The sequence below is a fragment of the Cygnus atratus genome, chromosome 1, assembly GCF_013377495.2.
Source record: "Cygnus atratus isolate AKBS03 ecotype Queensland, Australia chromosome 1, CAtr_DNAZoo_HiC_assembly, whole genome shotgun sequence".
NCBI lineage: Eukaryota > Metazoa > Chordata > Aves > Anseriformes > Anatidae > Cygnus > Cygnus atratus.
Window position 1 is genome coordinate 5,514,503 of NC_066362.1, and position 22,992 is coordinate 5,537,494.

The following is a 22,992-nucleotide window of genomic DNA, read 5'->3' on the forward strand; positions in this document are numbered from 1 at the left end:
GGTGTCCAGTGCAACATCTTATGAGCTCCATGTTGTGACTAGCAACTGTGAATGACCCTCTCTCAATCACTACATAGATAGGACCTATGAGGAATTTGGCTCTTTGTCATGTTGTTTTGTATAGTCAAGCAAGGAAATTCTTATTGAAGTTACAATGGAATGATTATCAGAGACAGCACAGCAGAGGTATCCAGAAGGTACACAAGATGTCCAGCAAGTCACCAGTTTCTTTGCATTTCTTATTCTCTCAAAACACATAAGCAGCAGTCTTCCTTTTTCATATATTTAATTTCAACACAATACAAGCAGGCAAAGAAGGAAAAAAAAAAAAAAAAAAAAAACAACCTTTCTCTTATCTTCATTGTTCACAATGGGATACACATGGCAGCATGGCAGACTAACATTTCACCATTTTAAAACTTCCAATATCAACATTTTAAAAATCTAATTCTGAAAGAATTTGAAAATTTCTCTGCTTGATTTCAATGTTTCATGGTGTTCACCTTGCAGAAAAACAGAAGTTTAGTATCACTGGAGACAGTTTGCTCAATAGCAACTGAAGGACTTATAATTATATCTTGCCTTGGTATTTGGTCATATACCCAGTACTTCTGAAATTCTTATAGAATCATAGAATATCCCAAGCTGGAAGGGACCCACAAGGATCATTGAGTCCAACTCCTGGCTCCACACAGGTCTACCAAAAATTCAGACAATATGACTAAGAGCATAGTCCAAAGGCTTCTTAAACTCCAACTCAAAGGCAGATAAAGCAACCTGGAGACTCTTTCTTCTCTCAGAGGCAGGCTAATCTTGCCAAACTGATATGAGTAGACAAGCAGTATCTTGTGCTTAGCAGCATCCAGCTTCCACATTTACTGAGGTAAAAAAAAAAAAAGAAATGTTACGTTATACTGCAGCAAGTTGCCCCTTTGTGTTTGGACAGCTGAATTTTTGTTCTGCAAAGGGGAGTAGAAATTTGAAATCAGTTAGGTTTTAATACAGATCTAAATAGTCCTATAGATCTATTTCAGACTTCATAACAGGAAAACACTTTAAAATTCTGAATATATATTTTTTTCTTTGTTACACTTTTACACACTTCTTTGAGGATAGCTCAGGGACACTTGCCTTTTCCAGTCTAGTTTATGCCCATGCACCACTAGATATGTGGGGATGCAATGATTCATCCCCTCTAATTTTGGATTTCTATCTCAGTTGCTTTGGCTACTTGTCGCTCACTTTGTAATCACTTCAGAGACTACAGGACAGGTACAAATCATTTGACCTATATTAGGCATTGACTTTATCATGACATAAATTGTACTCCAGAATTTCTCCTCTCTTTCCAAAGTGAACCTCAGGTGACTCACTCAACCACAGCTTCCTATGTTGTGGGTGTCTACAACTCTGTTAAATCAGTCCCACCCATGAATCTCCCTCAGTGTCTCTGTCCACTGTAATCAGTGGTGAAACTAGACTCCTTTAGGCTTTGGGTACAGTTCTGCTCTGTTTCATCTTTAAGAAATGGATGTGCTTGCACATCTTCAAAACACATGGTGGTCCTTTACTTTCCCAAAGATTTAGGATAGCTTTTTAAAGACTCATTAAATGTCTATTGAGTTGCTCCTGTTCACTGACCTGTTTGAAATGAAAATTAAGTTAGTGTGATAGGGTTGGAGATGTAGCATTCTTCTGCAGGTTTGAACTGTAGAAGTAATTGTTTTATTAAAATATTTGCTCTTTTGCTCCCTACAAGATTTTTGATGGCCCGGAAGTCATTGTATAGCACCACGTTAGTCGTTAGTGCTTTGATTTCCACAATGCCTTCCTTTATTTAATAGGCCCGAAATATTGATTAACATTTACAGATTCAATTCCAAGCACTTGCCAGGGGTTACAGAGAGACAGAGAGAGCTCGTTGTGCCAGTCAAATTCTGAGGTGTAATGAAATCCCCTACTGTGCCTGTCAACTTATCCAGTGTACAGGTCATTTCCCACAAGGTCTGCAGTGTTGAAAGAAGCAGTTTTCACTTGAAACATTTTATAGGCAAAGGGAAAATATGTCTCCAGTATTGTATGCTTTTTCCCTTTGTCTAATATTGAATAGGCTCATTGCTTCACACAATTTTTGCCCCCAAAGCTTTCTAAGTCAATAGAAGAAGAATGTTTCAGTTGGGCACAAGTCAAGACTCTCAGTGTAAATGCTTTATTACTGTTGTCAAGGAATTTCAGAGTAACTAAGGCTAGAGATAGACAAACCTCAAAAGGACTGGAATGTCAATTCATTTTGGTTAAGTATTGAATGATTCTTTTATTCTTCCAAATATTACAAAGCTCCCTTTGAAAGATACTTGCGTCCTTCTTCCAATATTGTTCTCTTTCCTCATTTGTTCCAAGACCACAACATCCCTTCAAATTCAAACTCTTTCATATTTCAATCCAACTCCAAATAGAATCTATTCTATTCCATACAAGTCTTTATCTGATTACTTTCATTTATTTATTTATTTATTTTCAATATCAGAATCCTTTTGTCTTCTCATCTCCTACAGAGAAGAGAAAGAATGTGCAGCAGTGTCTTGTTTTTGTAACTTTTCAGTTTTGCATCTTCTATTAAATTTTAAATACTATTTTCAGAAAGGTAACATTAAAGAAAGACACCTTATTCTTGTTCTTTAATTTTTAAGCTCTTTAAGCATTATGAAGTTCTTTGTAATGGTCTATGATCAAGTTCATTATGTAAGTTGAGTAGTCCCCAGAACTGTAATGTTTCTTGCAGAATGCAATTTTAGATAGACTATAACAAATGTTATGCTAGGAAAGTAAAATTGCTGACCTTAATTTCTCATGTGAGGCAATATGTCTCAAGATCAAAATTTCTGAATGGTGCAGCGTACCTTTTTGTCCTCTGTCCTCTAACATAAGAGGTATGTATATCAGTGACAAAAAATGCTTCCAGCACCATGCCCTGACCTGAACTCAAAATGCTGGCTTTTATTTACAAGGTTATATTTGATTTTGACTAGCTCTTCTACCAGCTTCATTTGTAATGGGACATTTGACACTGATTCATGGATGGATAGAACTATTGATAGATTCAGAAATAGTTTCTTCAATATTTGCTGAGTATATTTGAAAGAATGGGGAAAATATCCATCTGAAAATAGTGCATTGGATACTGTAGATATGATCAGTATTACTGGTTCAGGAGGGAGAATGAGTTCATTATTTTAATTTAAGACTTTTTGATATATGAATGTAATGGGCATTGCAAAAAGCAAATGGGCTTTTCATCACAGATATATGATGAGTAAACTCTTTGACAGTCTGCTGTTTGACATTCCACAGAAAGCATTCATTTTCTTCCTCACCTTTATCTTTATTTATTATTCAGGATATTTGCTGTAAGAGAAGTTACAGATGTGTAGGATTGTTAAATAGTTTACTGCCAGAGATTGGTTTCCCATCACCAGGAATGACCTTTGATGAACCTTTGGCTACAAGATTCCCTTGATCTGCAATAGGAGCAATAGGACCTTCAGTCTTGTTGCTGAGAAATTCACTCTGGTCTGTATTCATTTTGGTCTTTGTTTGTCATTACTCCTAAGATGTTTCATTCTTCAGTGAGATCAAGCTATTACAACCAAGATCTTTGCTGTAAAACTGAATGAAAATATTTTTTTTTCTGGTAGCCATTATGCTCAAGGTTAATACACACTCCTAATTATTCATCTGTTACTCCTAGGGGTGGGATCCCATTTAAGATTAAAGTGCTTATGTATAAGTGCTTATATTTGAACTGAGTATTTAATTTCCTGATAGTTACAGTCAACAGACATTGCATCCAGAAAATTATTTGGCTGACCAGATATTAAGGGTAAAATTCAGCTTCTCAAACTTTCTGAAGCTTAAATAACTGGGGCTCTTTGAAATGCCTAAGGCATTCCTACTGGACTGACACATATAACATAGGGTTTATGGGAGACAACACCATTGTGAAGCAACAGCTAGAGGCCAACCAAGATATTTTTCAGAATCTAAAATGACACAAGACTCTGCATTTAAGCAACTGAATGTCTCCCTAGATAACTACTTTAGGGTGAGCTGGTAATCGGAGCAATACAGATGTCTCTGTTCTCAGACAAGGAGACATCCTAGAGCATTTGAGACAGTTGCATCACTTGGACAAATGACACAGGCCCTGCAGGACACACAAGACCTACTGAAAATGCAACAGTGAGCCAAGTGGGATACAAAAGGGAATCTCAAATGGCAATAGATACATTCATTTAAGCAAATTAGTGTAGTTCTAGAACCCATTGACTGTCTTAATTACATTTCCTTTAACTATACCAGAGCCTTAGACGCTTAGCAGATGTGTAGACACCTGCAGGTAAATTGTTCTGGGACTTTTGCGTTTCATCAATTCAATACAGGTATTGAAATTTCTCATAGTAACATATCTGAAGTATCTCAGGATCAGCTTGGCAATAAGAAGTGTTTGTATGGATCTGTAAGTCTATAGTGGACTCTAAATCAATATAAAATCCAAGCTACTTTAGCTCCATTTTTTGTCAAGAGATAAATTAATCTGAACAAATTGTCTTACCTTAGGCACATTTCTTCCATTCAATATTTTCAGAAAAAAATGACAGTTGCTGCCTTTGCTAAATAGTAGGTGTGCAAAAGGAAGACTTCTATTCTCCTAGATGTACTGCATTCAGATTTCATTTGTCCTGCATCTCAGTGTCACAGTCAACATGTAGCAAAAAATAATCTGTGAATTTAGAAGGGTTATCTTGTATATCTATTATCAGAGAAAGCTCGATTTCTCATGTAGTAAGGACTATTGCCCTGCTTCCCTGCTTTTCGTACTTGACTGTCATTCCTTGTTACGTAATGTAAATCAGGTGGCTCCCAACTCTTTCTTTCCAAAGTTTCTCTTGAAAAAAATTGGCAATAGTCTGCACTGGGCCAGCTCCTCGTATGCTAGACCAGTGCTTCCTGTCTCCTTGTTTGTGGCTTAACAGTCTTACCTAGAAAGTAAATACTGGATGAAACTTAGTCTACTTTTTATGTGTGTCTTGTGGAGACCCTTAGAATCATATAATTATTTGGGTTAGAAGAGGTCTTAAAGACCATCTAATTCCAACCCCTCTGCCATGGGCAGGCACACCTTTCACCAGACCCTTGGACAGAGCCAGTGCAGGGCCGGCAGAGCTTCTTTATTGATTTGAGTTCCCCACACCTCACATGAGCATCATCTTTGTTCTAGGGTGGCTAGGACTCTCCCTTTTGCTCCTGCTTCCCAAATCTCTGCTCTCCTGATCTATAAAACAAAGAGTTCTCTTAAAATGTTGTACAATGCAGAGTGCATACTTATCTCATCCTGATGGATGACTCTGTCCCGAAGGATCTGTGACTCAGTATTCATCTTCCTCATATGAATTGTGTTTCTTATTATGTACTTTTATTTTGTCCAGGGAGACTGCTGTTTCAATACTGATGCCACTCTGCTCTGCATAAAGTAGTTAAATATGAATTAGAATGGGAACTGTGATGTATGTCTTACTTCATGGAAAGACCAACCAGCATCATGATGGAGGTCTGCTTGTTTTGTTTTGTTTTGCTCTTGTTTGTTTATATGTTCTTGTTTTGTTTGTTTTTGTTTTCCTGTGGTCCATCAAAAATGATATTTCTACAAGTGGACCAAGCAACAAGAGATTTTTGAACAGGTGACTTCAGCACATTGTACTGCATGGCTGCATGGGCAGGCTGTTTTCCTAAGTGGACGGACAGGGTTATTCAGGTCAGTGAAAAAGGAAAATGAACAGAAATATCTAAAGCTCTGAGCTCGTAAGTGAGGAGAGCACTCAGCTACTTTCCCACTTCTGATTCAAGACTTCATTTTAAAAAAGAAAAATTATGTTTCTAGATGAGTCAAATCTTTTATTTGACTATAAACTACAAAGCCTCCCCCCCCCCAATATATCTCAGTTCAGATCAACTCAAACATGATTCTTCTAAAAAAAAAAAAAAAAAAAAAAAAAGTAAAGTAAAGAGAAAAAGCAATAATTTAGCAGAACCCTAATGAAAAGAAGATAGACTCTACCGAAATTGAATTTCAACAGAATATCTGTGCCTAACTCCCTTCTCATCTTCTCATTTGAAAAATCTGGGTCACAGCTATTGTGTCCTGGCATTACTATGCATTGATTTGTAGTGGTTTTCTCTCCGGTGTGCCTTCAACACCTCTCTCCAACACCATCACATACTCAACTCTATTCATCACAGAAGCTTTTCAATTAGCTACCTCTAGTTCCAGTTAGAGAGCTTTAAGTTTCAAATTATTGTCACAATTTTTGCTCCCTTAAGTTTTCCTTTTCTTAAGAAAATAAGTTCTACTGACTTTAATTAAGCTTTACTAGGTTCCATATCTTGGAAAATTAAATTGTATACATTAAAAATAAATAAACATATTAAAAATAAAGTACTATGCTTGCTCTCTCAATTGCTTTTCTAGGTTCCTACTAATTTTTAACACCCAACATGAACATAAACCCTCCCAGTTAAATAATTATTATTATTTTTGAGTATCTTTGTAGTATTAAAGGCAAATCTATAACACTTTCATTATGTTGACACAACAGAAAACTAAGATACTTCTGACTATAACAATGCTGGGGGCATGAATTCTAACATGTTGCTGTAGGCTAAATTATAATAAAAGGCTTTAGCAACAGTGGTTGACCATATCAGGTATAAATTAACTATGAAGTATTTAAAGTAGTGACTTTTAACTGAATGTATGCAGGGCTTGGGAGCACTGAACATGATTGGGAGAATTCTCTGTTGCAACTCAGAAATGGCGTTGACATTTGCATTTGCTGGTCTCTCATTGTGACACCTTTCACTGGCAGCTCAGTTTCTGTTTTCCTTATGCTAGCCACACTTTAATCTCACTTCTCCCCTCTGCCACCTAGCAAAATGGTATGCGGACTCTTTTCTGAAGCTGTGAAAGTCTTCTCTTTTTTCTTTGATTTTCCCATATTACTTTTAGAAACCTCCTTTCCTTCCCTATGTTTCCCAGGGTTAATCATCACCTTAATTTGATTAATAGTAAGTAATCAAATAAAGTAAGTGTGCTATCCTTCATCATTTCTGAAGCCAAAAATATTTAGAAATTTCTTTATTTTTAAAAATAATTATTTTTTTTATTTTAAGGTAAGCCAGCCAAAGATTTAGAAGCACAGATCCTACTTACTTCTGCAATGGTGTTGTGTTCACACATAAAAGAAGGGTGCTTTTGAAAGCCTTCATCTGAGTGCCTCAACTAGCATTTACACTGTAGAAACTTAAGTGGAAGTAAAGATGTAAAACAAATGCTGAACACCAACAGATTCTTTCAGCTTTAGTAATTGTTGCAGGTGCTTTATCACTTCTAAAATTAGTACCTTTACTCGATTTGGAATGTCAAACACATTTCAAAAGGTGAAGTCTCCACCCCGAAGATTTTTCTGTTTCGATAAATGCACTAACAAGAGAAAAAAGGTAAAGATCTCAAGACAGATGTCTAATTTCAGCCTCCCATCACAGGAGACTTTCCTTTAATGCTCCATGATAAATTCAGTCTATCACTGATCAAATCCTGAAGCAAAAGTAGGTAATCTATACCTTCTGGACCAGACACAGCTTGAGAATTCATTTTATATGACTCATGGTCACTTTACAGTGTGTGAGAGTTTGTGGTAGAATCCAGGTGCTCAAGAAATCTATTTCTCTCTGAGTAAGGGAAAGGTACCCATGTCTAGCTTACAACGGCCCTCTTGGAGTTTTTTCCATTGACTTCCATCAAATTAAATTAAACAGTGAATACTGGCAGAGATTTTGCAGTCCAAATAAGCTTCTATGGGTTTGGTTAACAAAGATATCAATGCTTCTACCCCTTATTAGGAGATGACTGTTTAGAAACTCAATAGTCTCTGAAATTAATTACGACTTGGTGATCTAGTCTCCAACAACATACAGGATGTTAACCTAACATATAAATATTTACATGAGTTGTTTTCTTGGATCACTTTTATTTATTTGTTTATTTATTTTGACAATCTGTGTCTTAAAGAATAGAGATTTTTGGTCATATGGATTTATCTTTTGAAAGTCAAGCAAAAAATCTGAGCACACTCTGCAAGGTTAAAATGAAGATAGGACAAATCCCAAAAGACTTATCTCCAAGTGGTAACTCTGGACATATTTTACAGTACAGGGAAGAAAATTTTTCCTTGGGAAGACATATTCTAATTGGACATGAATGAAACACACCTTTGGGATGTCTCCTTATCTTTCTCCTTTTATTGTAACTGAAAATTATATACATTTTCAAAATTTTATTAAAGAGTTTTCATTTAAATGAATGTTGGACTTAATGACATTAATAACTTATCCTTCTTGAGTACCTGTTCACAATTTAATGAATTTCACAAGCTCTCTATTGCTAAGCCAGGAGTACAGATATTCCCTAAAGATTGAAATGTGGACTAAACATAACCTGTGGGGGACATTTTAATTTTTCTTTTGATATGTTAAAAGCAGGAAGTACTGTGGACTCAGGAGGTGGACTTGAAGATCCTTGTGGGTTCCTTCCAACTTGAGATATTCTATGATTCTATAATTTTAGCATTTCTGAGACTACAGAAACTCACATTTTCCAACTTCTCCCTGTATTCTAGAGGGCCAAAAAGCTTAGTTCTTTGGAAATGAGATGCAGGAGCTTATGTAGAAAAATAAATAAATAAATGAAAATCATGATGTTCAGAATGAAATCCTAAGGTTTGACAAGCTTGTGATCTGGTCCTCTGTGATTACAGAAGTTGATTAATGGTATGCCCCATTTATCTCAGAAAAAGGACTGAAATTCTCTGAGTGAAGAGAGTCACAAAATAACAAAGAAACCTTGAAAGATTCTTCCCTCACCTTTGTAGATATTCCTGCACCTCTTGGAGGGCATGTTTTGTACCATTTCTTTAATAGTCTGTCTTTAACAAAAACAGTGGTGAGGTGATTCTAAGAGAAAAGTACAAAAACCTAATTAAAAAAAACAAAAAACTAGTGATTTCTTTCAGAACTAAGAAATTAAGAAGTTCCCAAATGACTGCCCAAATACTAGGCAACACCTGAAGGCAAAATTAAATATGTACAACTTTATAACTCTTACATATTAGTTTTACTCAGATATTCCAATGGTCTGAAACCAGTGAGTGCGAAAGTTAGCTGAAATTTGTTTATCAGGTGATACTTTTCAGTCATAAATTGACATAGTTTTTAGATTTTTTTTTTACTTGTTGTTTAAAAATATTAGTTTCCCTATGTAATTATGAAAAACTATAAAACTGGAGAAATGTGAACTTCTAAATTTTTCTTTTCCAGACTTTTTAAAATTTTAAGATGGAAAAATGAGGAAAAGTAAAAGGGAAAAAAGCAAAGGATCGGGGTGGGTGAGGAAGAAGAAAACTGTCTTTGAAATGTCATAATTTCTGTACTTATTTCATTCTATCTTTGTACTGCTCTTTTTAGGCTGTGGGTTTTGTTTTTTGTTTTTTTCCCTTCTAATCATAACTGGTAAGTAGTATGGCACAAAATATAGAACGTGTATACAGTATTAACATTCACCATTCCATATTTTGAAAAAAACAGAAAAAAAAGTTATTTGCCAAACATACACATTAGTATTAATGCATGAATAATGAGTTCACTGAATATTTTCATTACTTGTACATTCATAAGTTTGAAGGATTAATATGATAGCAAGGCAAAATCTATTGCTAATTGTTTTCTCAGCTCAATCACCAGAACAGAGCAGTTTTTGTTAGAGATGCACCAAAAACAGAAATCAAAACCTCAGCCTTGAACTTAAGAGTGGAGCTGAAATCCAACCTCAGATTCATTGTTTAGTTTTAGCTTTACTCTTTATCATGCCTTAACTTTCTAAATATTTGTTGAAAGAGCTCTTGGGACTTCTCATGTTTGTTGCAAAAGACTGGTCATACTTATTCCGGTAAGGGAAAACATTGCCCTCACTGTAAACAAAAAGCAGCTGGACTGTGCTGATGAGCTCCAGTGAGAGCACAGTTTATGCACATTTTGTCGTAGGTAGGCATTTGTGTATTGTCTGATTCTCCAGCAAAGTTTTATTTTATCTTGGAACTGGTACTCTCTGCACCAAGATGCATGCAAATAATCCTCCCATGAGCTCTCAGAAAAAGTGATTGCAGCACGAGTCAAAAATGTCACAAACTTACTAAGCTGCCGTAAAATTGATGTGAGAACTAGTTGAGGACCAAAGAACAGCTGGACTGGGCAAATGACAGCCACTGAGTGCTGAGATAACTCCTTTACTGGAGTCTGGGATTGTTTGTTTCCAAGAGACACTGGAGAACAAAGTTCACCCTAGGAAAATTTTCTTGTCATCCCATTCATGATTTGGAAATTGAATTGCACAATATTTTTTTTTTCAGGAAGAAAGAAAAATAAATAAATAAATAAATAAATGCAAACCAAAACAAAACACAAAACAAAACAAAACAAAACAACAACAAAAAAATCCTTCCACACCTTGCTACCTTCCAATCCTTCCAAATGTTTTACTGTACGTTTGAGGACAAAAATAATAAGGCCAACTCAGTTTTCAGTGCCAAGTCAGGAAGATAATTTTCTTTATTGTTTTTACTGAGCCTATTAGGCCTTCTTCATTATAAACTTCCTGTATTGTTCACAGTGGGAAACATAATGCCAGAACAACTTGTCTGTCAGATTTGTTCTGGTTTAGCAGCATGAAGATTGAGTCTTTAAATTAATGTAGGAATTAGAACAATTCAAACTGCAGAAAGATGTTTTGCCTATTACAGGTTTATGTTTGTGGAATATAAATCTTGATGTATTCCTGCTTTATTTAAACATATTTAATTGTTGGGTCAGCTGGAAAATTGAGTTAGCCCAATTCAGATCTGACTTGCTCTCCTAAAACCTCTGTCCGTTTTCTGTACAAGGAGACCAGTACAATTACTGCTGAACTTGCATAACTCATTTAAATGTGAAAAGATTGGTCAGATGAATCTGTGTATCTATTTCCATGCTGGCTATCCTGATAATATTTTGAAATGATAAACGTTTATATTTCAGAATAATTCCTTTTAGTTTCCTTGATGTAACAGATTTTTTTCAATAGGCTACCTGAGTGTTCCAGGGAACAAGTTCAATCACCAAATAAACCATTGACCATAAGGATGATTGTGTCTCTGATTTATAGTTTAATTGAAATGCTCTAATTTAAGTAGTGTGAATGCTCTTCAGTATGATCACTTGTTAGGAAAAGAAAAGAAAAAAAAAAAAAAAAGGAAATATGATAGGATTTTGTTTTAAAGAATTCTTTTTACTATTTCTTTTCTGATCTGAAGCTAATATGCAGTATTTCAAGATGAAGGAATTTGTATTTTGAGAACAAAACAAAGAAATACTCTATTGGCATAAGTGAGCTACATTTACCCTGAGGCATTTACCATAAAGTACAGTTTACTTTTTATTACATCATTCTGACAGCTGTGAATAGGAAAAGTGAACATATTGGGATTGTCATTGGGAACAACCATTTGTGTCTTTTGATGCATTTGGTAGAGTATTAGAAAAGGTATCAGCATCTGCTTTCACATACACACACATATAAAGCCAGGGAGATCCCTTAGTTCCATTTCATTTGAAAGTCAAGAGGGATAAAATAGTAAAGCCAACTGTTTAGTTGTTTACAGAGGGAAGAAGGGAGGAAAGGAAGTTGAGAAGAAGGAAAAGAAGGAGGAATGGAAAGGAGAGGAGTGGAAAAGGGAGGGAAAGGGAGGGAGGGAGGGAGGGAGGGAGGGAAGGAAGGAAGGAAGGAAGGAAGGAAGGAAGGAAGGAAGGAAGGAAGGAAGATCAAAAGCTTCATTCTCTCTCCATACTTGCCTGGAGAGGTATACATGGGTAAGTTTGATGTGCAAACACAATTTAAAATGACTTTCTACAAATGTCTTGGTGCACAAAACAACAAAAAACAACAAAAAATCCACCATTTTAAAAGTCTGGAAAAATTCATTTCTCTAGTATCTGTGGAGTATCTTTAAGCTAAAGCATGGTAAATAATGTATCAATTTTCTATCACCACCTATAAGTGAAAATATAGAATTGCAAATTATTCTTTTGTGTGTAACAAGAAATATGTGCTGGTTGTAGTTCAATTATTTCAAGACATTTATACTTCTATCAGAGATGAAACAAAATATGAACTTTCATCTTAGAAGATACATCAATTTTCAGAACATGCAGCCATTTATCTGGTTTTATTCATATCATGATGTTTTAAACTTATTCCACTAATTCTTCTGTCCTGTCCTAACTGAAGCTAAAAGTGGGTGTTACATAGTCAAAGAGAGAGATAAGTTTCTGTTTTGGAAAATTTTCAAGGTGCGTGCCACATAGCATAAGAAAAATCTTGTACCCACATTCTATTTCTGGAAAATGAAGTCTAAGATACAGGTAGAAGCTTAATGGCAACTGTTGCAAGAGAGGAGGAGGAAAGAGGAGGAAAACATGGATAAAGAATTGCTAATATCAGCAACAGCTGAAGTGGGGTAGACCAGCAGACCTGAGTGAATTGAAAACTGTAAGATATAGAGTGAACGGACAATTGAGACAAGATGTCTGGAGATGGGACAGGACATGCAGCATTCCAAGGCTGTGGAGGAAATAGATATTGCTGCTAAATGTATATGGTTCATATGGTCACTGTATAGAAAGGACTGAGTCCTGTGAGCTGGCAACAACAGGACTTGAGGAAGAGTTATGCAACCTAAATATAACTCAGGATTGTCCCATGTGTCAAGGCACTACTCTAAGATTCAGGAAGCCTGGATATCATATTTACCAGATCTACTAGTTTCCTATGTGATTACAAATAAAATAAAATAAAATAAAATAAAATAAAATAAAATAAAAATAAATTAAATTAAATTAAATTAAATTAAAATAAAATAAAAACCATGGACCCAATTTATGGTGGAGATTTAACAGAATTCATTAAAGGAATGAAACATCTACAGTAGACACATTTGTCTGAGCTAGCCTTCCCAAGCTCCTAAACAGTGATAGAGGAAAAACAGGCATATGTAGGGTGTGCATCATCTGTGTACATTTGGTTAGATGAATTGCATTTGAAAAGTTTTTTTTTTTTCCATTGTCTGTGAAGGGAATCAAGGGTGACAAGCTCACATGGAGACTCTTGAAGCAGTCATTCAGTAGCCTCTTCTTATGAAAGGAAAGAAATAGGCACTTCCCCTGTGTGATTCATGCCAGCTATCCCAAGCACTTGTCTAAATTGCCTTCTGGAATTGCCTTTTAGTTCTTTATTTAAAGAACACAGTCTGTTATCCATGAGTGACTAACGGACTTTGATAACTCATGCTTCAAAGTCTGTATTTAGGTGAGAAGAAGCCCACCCATGAAATGTGAATACTCAGTGGATTGTTTCATGCAGGCCAGTTAGTAGCCAAAGGTCTAGAAATCAGCAAAGCTGAAGGTTTGTGTTACAACATTCTGTTTCCTCCCATCTGTTTAAGGTAGGTTGTCATCTAACACACTTGCTATGAATACAGCTTTCAGATGTATACCTGTCTCAACGTACCACATAGAGGCAGTGCTATGGAGTCTGTCCTGAAAAGCGGGTGCCTGAATGTTCAGTGTTTTGGCAGCTCAGAAGCCATTGCTACTGCAGCTCCAGCTTTCTGTGTGGCTGAGACTCGGATCTCGGTGATAAAACTGTCTTACTTCACAGTAAGGATAGATACAGGGAGGTTGCTAGCTTGGAGTTAAGGAGGTACAAAGAGTACAACAGAAATCATAAATATAATGCTTCAGCACAAGAAAGGATGTTGTGAAATAGAAAATAAGGAGACAGTAGCAATGATTACAAAATGGCTGTAATGTATGCATGTGCCATATGGTGAGTTCTGATATAGGTTTTCTGTGCCTGTGTTGGTTCTGCTGTGTTCCTGAGCTCATGAGTTGTCTATGCTCCTCAGCAGGGATCATAAAAAATCTTGGGAAACTTCAGCTTTGCTTACACAACATTAGCAAAAATGGACCTGTCATTTAAAGATATATGTTTTTTAATTTATTTATCCTCATTACCACTGAGGATACAGAGAAAGCTTAGAAAAGACAAAAAGTAGTCTCTCTTCATATGTTAGGTCCAGGAGCAACAAACACTTCTGATATTTTTTCTTTGTTTTGTATTATTAAAGTGGAGGCATAAAAACTGAACATTATATTACGTGAGGTATTAAAGAAATCACAAAATCACAAAATGGCTGATATTGGAATGAACCACTGGAGACTGTCTGATCCAACCCCCCTGCTCAAGCAGGGCCACCCAGAGCAGGCTGTCAAGGACCATGTATGTCCCAGTGGCTTTTGAATATCTCAAGGGAGGGCAGCTCCACAATCTCTTTGGGCAACCTGTGCCAGTGCTCAGTGAAAAAGTGTTTCATTGTATCCAGAGGGAACCTCCTGTGTTTCAGGCTGTACCCATTGTCTCTTGCCCTGTTAGTAGGCACCAAGCACTTTGAAACTAAAATACTCATTGGGGTCGTTGCCCTCCTTTCATAGGAAATGCGCCATTTTTTTTTCTTACATTAATTATTTTGTATGAAATTAATATTTATCACAAACCTAAAAAATATTCCCAAAATATTAAAGAAAAGTGCATTTTCAGAAATCCCAAGTGAAGTGAATGAATTATTTATCATTTCATAATGTTGCTGATAGTATTACAAGTAAATATTTTAAACAAAGAATTTCACAAAACAGTCAAATGGGATAAAAAATAAATCTTTTGTTTGTTTGTTTGTTTGATGACCCCCTAATTCTTCTGGTAAACTGTGAGCAACATGCATCGTCTTCTAAGAATTGGAAGAGGCAAACCACAGAGGAAAAAACTGTGCGTTCACCAGGTGCTCATTTTTAAATCCTATAGAAATATATTCCATAAATGAACTTAAACAAATCATTTCAACAGCAGAGTTTTAATTTTCATCACTTGTCTTTGAGTTCAGATGTTTCAGGACTTGGGATATGAGACTGAGATACTTTAAAGACAGTTTTCAGAAATCCAGAACTTGTGCCCTCTGAGAAGACAACTCTTAAAATGGCATGACTGGACAGATAAGAATTTATATTTCTGTAAGTATTTTTACTTCTGAAAAATAAATAAATAAATAGAAACAGAAATTATTATTTAAAAGAAATTTCTTTTGACATTACATATGATGTTAAAATGGTGCAATTAAAACTTGTCCAAGTCTTGGAGGATTTCTACTGGACTAAATATATAATGGTCTATATTTTAATTTGAGTAAAAGCATGTTAAAGACGTAATAAGAGACTTTGTCAAGCTTTCCAGATAGTAAATTAAATTTAACTCTGCAGATCCTACAGGCAGAAAGCAATTGATCTCAAAGATCTTCTGTTTAATATACTTAAGTTCAGCAAATATGGTTTTGCAAGTACTCCAGGTAAATAAAAGCAATATTTCAGATAATTACTCTACTGTCTAAGGTAGTTGTCCTGGGATTTTTTGAAGATAAAATAGGATATGGAAAAATTTACCCAAGGAAGATGGGATGTCAATAGAACTTTCAGGGAATAATTGGAAATTGACATGACCTTGTAGTGAAAGGACAATTATTAGGCAGTTTAATAGCTAATTACTGTGACTATTTATAATACTTTTTCATTCAGGATCTGTACATAAGACTAGAGTAGATACGTGCTGTAGGCAGTTTTTGCTGTGAATTATATTTAAAGCTTAATAAACAGGGGGAATTAAAAAAAGAAGAAGAAGAAGAAGAAGAAGAAGAAGAAGAAGAAGAAGAAGAAGAAGAAGAAGAAGAAGAAGAAGAAGAAACTCAAATTGAAAAGGAGATTTGGAGATTCTAGTGCTTTTTTTCTTAGTTTGATATTAAAAACTAAAAATAAAAAATCAAACCACAGTATAAAGACAAACACAGGATTAGAAACTGGGCACAAATCACTCAAAATTTTGTTTTAACTGGTTTAAAGCTGGTGCTCAGTAGGTACTAATTGATTGAATTGACTATCCAAGCTAAGGGCTAGCTTACAGTCTTGAGAACTGATTAGAACTAAATGTAGGATTATAACAGAATCACAGAATCACAGAATCGTCTAGGTTGGAAGAGACTTCGAAGATCACCCAGTCCAACCTCTGACCTAACACTAACAAGACCTCCACTAAACCATATCACTAAGCTCAACATCTAAACGTCTCTTAAAGACCTCCAGGGATGGTGACTCAACCACTTCCCTAGGCAGCCTATTCCAATGCCTAACAACCCTTTCAGTAAAGAAGTTCTTCCTAATATCCAACTTAAACCTCCCCTGGCACAACTTTAGCCCATTCCCCCTCGTCCTGTCACCAAGGCACGTGGGAGAATAGACCAACCCCCACCTCTCTACAGCCTCCTTTAAGGTACCTGTAGAGAGCGATGAGGTCGCCCCTGAGCCTCCTCTTCTCCAGGCTGAACAATCCCAGCTCCCTCAGCCGCTCCTCGTAAGACTTGTTCTCCAGACCCCACACCAGCCTCATCGCCCTTCTCTGGACTCTCTCGAGCACCTCCATGTCCTTCTTGTAGCGAGGGGCCCAAAACTGAACACAGTACTCGAGGTGCGGCCTCACCAGAGCCGAGTACAGGGGGACAATCACTTCCCTAGACCTGCTGGCCACGCTGCTTCTTATACAAGCCAGGATGCTGTTGGCCTTCTTGGCCACCTGAGCACACTGCTGGCTCATATTCAGCCGACTCTCAACCAGTACTCCCAGGTCCTTCTCTGCCAGGCAGCTTTCTAACCACTCATCTCCCAGCCTGTAGCGCTGCTTGGGGTTGTTGCGCCCCAGGTGCAGGACCCGGCACTTGGCCTTGTTGAACTTCATACAGTTGACCATCGGTCCAGCCTATCCAGATCCTCCTGCAGAGCCTTCCTACCCTCGAGCAGATCGACACACGCACCTTAACTTGGTGTCGTCTGCAAACTTATTGAGGGTGCACTCAATCCCCTCATCCAGATCATCGATAAAGATATTGAAGAGGACTGGCCCCAGTACTGAGCCCTGGGGGACTCATTTATGATCCAGCTGAGAATCCATGGTGCCAAAGATAAATAGTCTAAATCATATGAGTTTCATTTTAGAAAATTACTTGAGGTTAGATTTTCAAAGGTAGTTGCATGGTTATGACAACATATACCTGTAAGTTAAAGTCTTCAAAAGCCCCTCATCTCCTGCCTACTAGGGAAATACTTGTTTACCTAATATTCTCCTAACTACAAATAATTAAACATTACTGTTTAATTGTTTTCATGAGAGGAACTTAGTCTATTAGAAACTTTGGGTTCCTTTGAAATACTGCTTTGAGCTGACATGAGTTTAATGATGTGATGCTACTGATGCTCATGAGGCTCAACATTTGCTTTATTATTCGAACATACCTAGCTTCAGGAATCCTGTTATGCAAGAATCAATTTTTATTTAGTGAAAGATTAGCTTCTGCTTCTTGCCATCCAGAAATAAATCTGAAAATGTAAAACAGCTTTTAAAACTAGATGAAAAACAAATAGAATTAGTTCTGTGATCACTTTATACTTAGATTTTATTTTTATTTTTTTTACTTTGGACCTTGTCCTCTGAGGAGGGGACAATCTCATGACTTCCTATATGTTATCAGTACAGATCTCTACTGATATAGAAGCAGAAGACCACAGGTAGTTCTTGCAGAGGACACCAAGGAGATCAACATTACTGTGTCAATGAGAAACATAGAGAAAAAAAAAAAAAAAAGCATGTATACTATAAATATCTTGAAATCAGCAAAAATATCATTTTTAAAAAGATAGATTCAGTTTTGCAGAGCTGAACAATTTTACGTGAATAGCCCAAAGGGACAGCTTTCTTTCTCTACTGCTTTCTCTTGCCCTTTCAGTTGGCTGGTCTTTCCTCTCCCTCTTTTTCTCATTCAGTCCTGACTCAGTTAGGCAACTTGTTTTTCAAGAAAATAGCCTCCAGAGCAGATAGTCTGAGGAATATGGTTCCTTTAGGTACAAATACGGAATGAGAAGCTCTTGAGAAACAGTGATCAGAGGTGTAAGAATACAAATGGATGACTGCATTTTCTAATTTAAATACGTTACTGTTACCATTATTCATCTTACAGTAGATTCTGAACAAATGTCTCACTGCAGTAAACTTTCATAGACATAAACATTCATTCTGTCCTAAATAACTTCCAGTGTAATTGAATGTTGGTAATATAAAACACTTATCAGGAAATGGGACTGACTCATACAGGGAGTCAATCCACAACATGACAGGTGGGTTCCAACCAATTACAAAAATATTTTATTTGTGTGTTGATGCTGGGGTTTCTTGAATGCAATTTTTTTTTTTTTAACATGCTCCCATGCAGTGACAGCTACTAAAAGAAAAAAAATCTTGTTTCTTTTCAATAGCAAGCTGCTTGATAATTATCTTCAAAGAGCTTTGCACAAGAGGAGGGAAAGTTTGCAGAGCCTTCTGATGTCCCCTGCACACTACAGCACTGGGACTGTGAAATGAAGTCTCCCCAGATCCACCACCCAGTCCTCATCCCATACCATCCATCTTTATCATAGCTCAGTGCAGGAATCTGCTGTCTTTGCTACTCAAAGTTAACATGCTCTTTTCTGTCCATGGCCCACAAAGCACTTTTGAAACAGAAAGTATTTCAAAAAATGCCTGGAGCAGTACTTTAGAAACAGGCAGACGCACAACATCCCTGTGAGGCAGAACAATGCTATTATACTAATTTCATAGATGGATAAACTTGAATGTGCTAAGGTAAAGGGTTAGATCCTGTGTGGTGCTGTGCTGTGATATTTTAGGGGATTAAGCATCACAGAGAGCCTTTTTCCTCTAGCAGGAAAGCTGAAAGACAATCTCTGCAAGATAGTACAGTAGCAGTGCAGCTGTAGCTGTATTTACTCATACAACACATTCACAAAGGAGTGTAGTTTGCCAGCAAGACGGCACGCTCATCTTTTCTGCTGAGTTGCACAGGTAATGAAGACCCCAATGCACATTCTCCCAACATGCATGCTTTTCTTTTTAAGCAGCAGTAAAATGAGCCCCATCTGCCTCCCAACCCTTCTTCTTCCATGTTCTCCAAGCTGGCATGAGTCCAAAGCAGATGTTACCTCTGCTCCAATCCTTTCACCCTTACCTCACCAGCAGAGCAGGATTTGCCCAGAATAACCTTGCTCATGCACCAAGAGAGCACCCAGATGTCCTCATGGCCACACTCAGATCTCTCACCAGACCTTCCCCTGAATATTAATGTCCATCTTCTTACATGCTCCCTGGAAGAGAATACACTTTGTCAGGCTGAAGGATCTTTTTGCATCCACTAGGAAAATGGATTACTGAGTTTGATCTCACTTTTTCACTTTGCACAACATGAAATTTTTAATTGTCTAGTTGAGAAAGGGTGGCAGCTGACAATTGTTTTGTTCAGACTCACAGAGCTGATAATGCTCTGTTCATAAGACTGGGGCTGTTAATGATTCGTGATCTGATATTTCCTCACACTCGATTGTGCACAGTGTACTTCATAATTTGAGCTTGTCATTTTCAGTTTTCAGGGAAAAAAAAAAGGAAAAATTTTTTTTTTTTCATGGTAGACTTCTCTATAAGTGTGTAATTATGTCTTGATGTTCGCTGTGATTTGTGCTTTATTCAGACCATTGAAAACCTCTTTTAATACGTTTTCATGAAATATTTTTTTTCTTAGAAAAAAAAATATGCAGTTTTACAATGTGACATACTGTTGGAATACTGCTTTCTTATCTATGAGTACTTTATGTGCATATAGGATGCTTCAAAGTGCATTTGCAGCATAGGGAATCTATGGCCATTACTATCCTGAGAATTGCTGCAAAAGGAAGGGACTTGTCACTTTGGTAAGTGACTGCTACTTGATGATAGAGAAGCATCTCCCAGTCTATCTCACATCCTCACCACTGAGATGGTAGGAGCCTTCCATATCCAGTAAAGAAGAGTTGGAAAGGACCTGCAAAGATCATCGAATCCAACTGCCTGCCCACTTCAGAGCTAACCAAAACTTAAATCATGTTTTTGAATACATTATTCAAATGCCTTTTGAACATTATAGTCATGGGGTATCAACCACTTCTCTAAAAAGCCTGTTTGACCACCCTCACAGTAAATATTTTTTTCCTAATACCCAGCCTGAACCTCTCCTTCTACAACTTTGTGTCATTCCCATGCATCCTGTCATCAGTTAGGAGGGAGAAGAGACCTGCACCTCACTCTCCATTTCCCCTCCTCAAGAAGTTGCAGAGAGCAATAAGATCACCTCTTGACCTCATTTTCTCCAGAGTACACAACCCAAAAGTCCTCAGCTTCTCCTCGTAAGACTTGTCTTTCATCCCTTTTACCAGCTTTGTTACTCTCCTCTGGATGCAGTCAAGGATTTTAATATAATTTTTATATTGTGGAACTCAGAACCACATACAATATTCAAGGTGAAACCTGACCAACACTAAATATAGTGAGTTAATTTCCTCTTTTGAGAGGCTGGCTATGAGGCATTTAATGCATCCCAAAATATAGTTTGTCCTCTTGGCTTCCAGGGCTCACTGCTGGCTTATATTGAGCCTGCAGTTGACCAGTGCCCCCAGACCTCTTTCTTACAAGCTACTTTCTAGCCATTTTGTCTTGCAATCTGTACTTGTGTCCATCATTATTCTGTCCCTGGCATTTATCTTTGTTGAATTTAATGCTATTGCTGATTATCCAATGTTCCAATGTGTCTAGACCCCTCTGTAAGTCTTCTCATCCTTCCAGAGTCAATAGCACCTCCCAGTTCAGTATTGCCAGTGAGCTTACTAAGTATGCATTCAACTCCCGCATCTAGATTTTGATGCCTGCATCCAGATCAGATGCCTGAGAAATGTGGAAGTCCTCTTTTATGAAAAGCAAGCTGCATTCAAGTGTGTACTTTTAACAGAATCCAGATTGCAAATCAGATTAAAACGATCTTTTCTCTAATTATAATTATATTGTAGCCAACTGCAATGAGAATCATCTCAAGGGATTGATTAAACAATCTGTGAGGCAGTCACTATTAGAAGAGTACCTAGCCCAAAATGACCAGACCAGCAGCAGTTGGATTAATGGTTTTGTTCCATGAGTGTAGAATTGAGACAAGAGAAGGTTCAGGGTCTCTGTCACGGTTTACTACCTAAAGAGATGTAAAGAGAGCCAAACAGAAAAGGTGATGCTGAAGAATATCAAAAGCTATGCAGTCAAAAAAAAAAAAAAAAACAAAACAAAACAAAACAACTCATATTTAGTTATATTTACGTGTGAATAAAAATTTAGTTTGCACTATCACCCATGGATTCCTGCTGCAATAAATACAGAAAATATACTGTTTATAAAGATACAGCCAAGCCTGAAAGTGAAGCTGTTTGAAGTCACTTAAAAGCACATCTATTTAACTTCCCATTCTTTTCTAGAGTTTTGGCACCTGATTTTATAGAAAGACAGAGATTTTTCTCGGTAGCTTTAAACATGTCCAAGCTTGTTAGCTGCCAAAATTGGGAGAGCTGTATAATTAAATTTAAAGTATGATTCATCTGAGGCATTTTAGATACACACCTTAGGGTGGAGGTGAATTGTTCTTAAGATATGCCAATTTAACTCACTCAGATTTCTACAGCAGTATGGCAGTTACCTGTATTTGGTCATATCTTGTGTTTCAATTCACTTGGAGATATTCTTTATAGACTTTTGTTTGAGCAGACCACACTCCCTTTGCAATCTGGCACTGGTGGAATCCTTGTCTTGCCAAACAGACAGCTAAATAGAGAATTCTCCCAGGAAGTGTTAAACTAACTTCAATTTTACATTCAATTCTCTTACACTCAAAGAATTTCAAACACATTTTCCATTTCCTAACGCACTTTTCCAACTACTAGGCTATAAAACGGGGATAAGCCAACCCATGAAGTAACAGTCATGGTATGAGCAACCAGGAAGGAATTTGATTTTTTAACTTGGTTGTTAAGAAATCTGTTCTTGGAGATAGAGAGAGAACTGAATTTTAAGCCTTGATAATGAAATAATTATGTTATTTAGCCAATGACTGCTTAATATGAAAATCTTTAAGTATCTGACTGAGATTAAAATGCTTTTTACATATGTGGGTGGTTTGGATCATCTATGCAGAGCACTACAGAGCTTACGTAGCTGTATGCACTTGTATTCTGTTTTAGGAACCAAACAGGGACTTTCCCAGGTCTTGCTGCTTCCCAGAAGTCATCCAAACCCTATGAGAACTTGTACTCAGGCTTACTCATGAGACTGTCCATGGCCATATATTTGCTTAGCCTTAGTGACATTCCTCTATCTTCATGTCCTGAAAAAGATATATTAACAGAAAAAAAAAAAAAAAAAGAAAAAAAAAAGAGTATGCTAAGATATATTTCTTAGGTATCAAAAATCTCTCTGTAGTACATATTCTGAAAGTAGTGTGACCATCATTATCATTAGCAAATCTGCACTAAATGCATAACTGATGCTCCCTTCTCTGTCAATTTTATTCTCTTAGAAAACAGTCATGCAAATGCCATTCAGATTATTTGATTTAGCAAATCTAATCTGCCCTGTTTTAGAGGTAAACTGAAGAGTGGTTTAAAAATCAAGACTGTAATCCCTATTTATAACTGAATGCATTTAATTGCACAGATGCAGTTAAATACTTTTGGACATTAAATTCTTCCTAAACTTGTCTCAGTTATTAAAAGCTATTAAAATATTCCATAACAATTTTCTGAAGT

At 36.7% G+C, this 22,992-nt stretch overlaps 1 long non-coding RNA gene across 1 annotated transcript; it reads right to left on the reverse strand.

Annotated features, from left to right (window-relative positions):
- Positions 1–731: 731 nt before the first annotated feature.
- LOC126913130 (uncharacterized) lies at positions 732–22,002 on the reverse strand. Its single transcript, XR_007707709.1, has 3 exons — positions 21,888–22,002; positions 19,353–19,488; positions 732–878 (listed from the first exon to the last, which is right to left on the reverse strand). It is a non-coding gene; the product is annotated as an uncharacterized LOC126913130 (long non-coding RNA).
- Between the last annotated feature and the right edge of the window lie 990 nt (positions 22,003–22,992).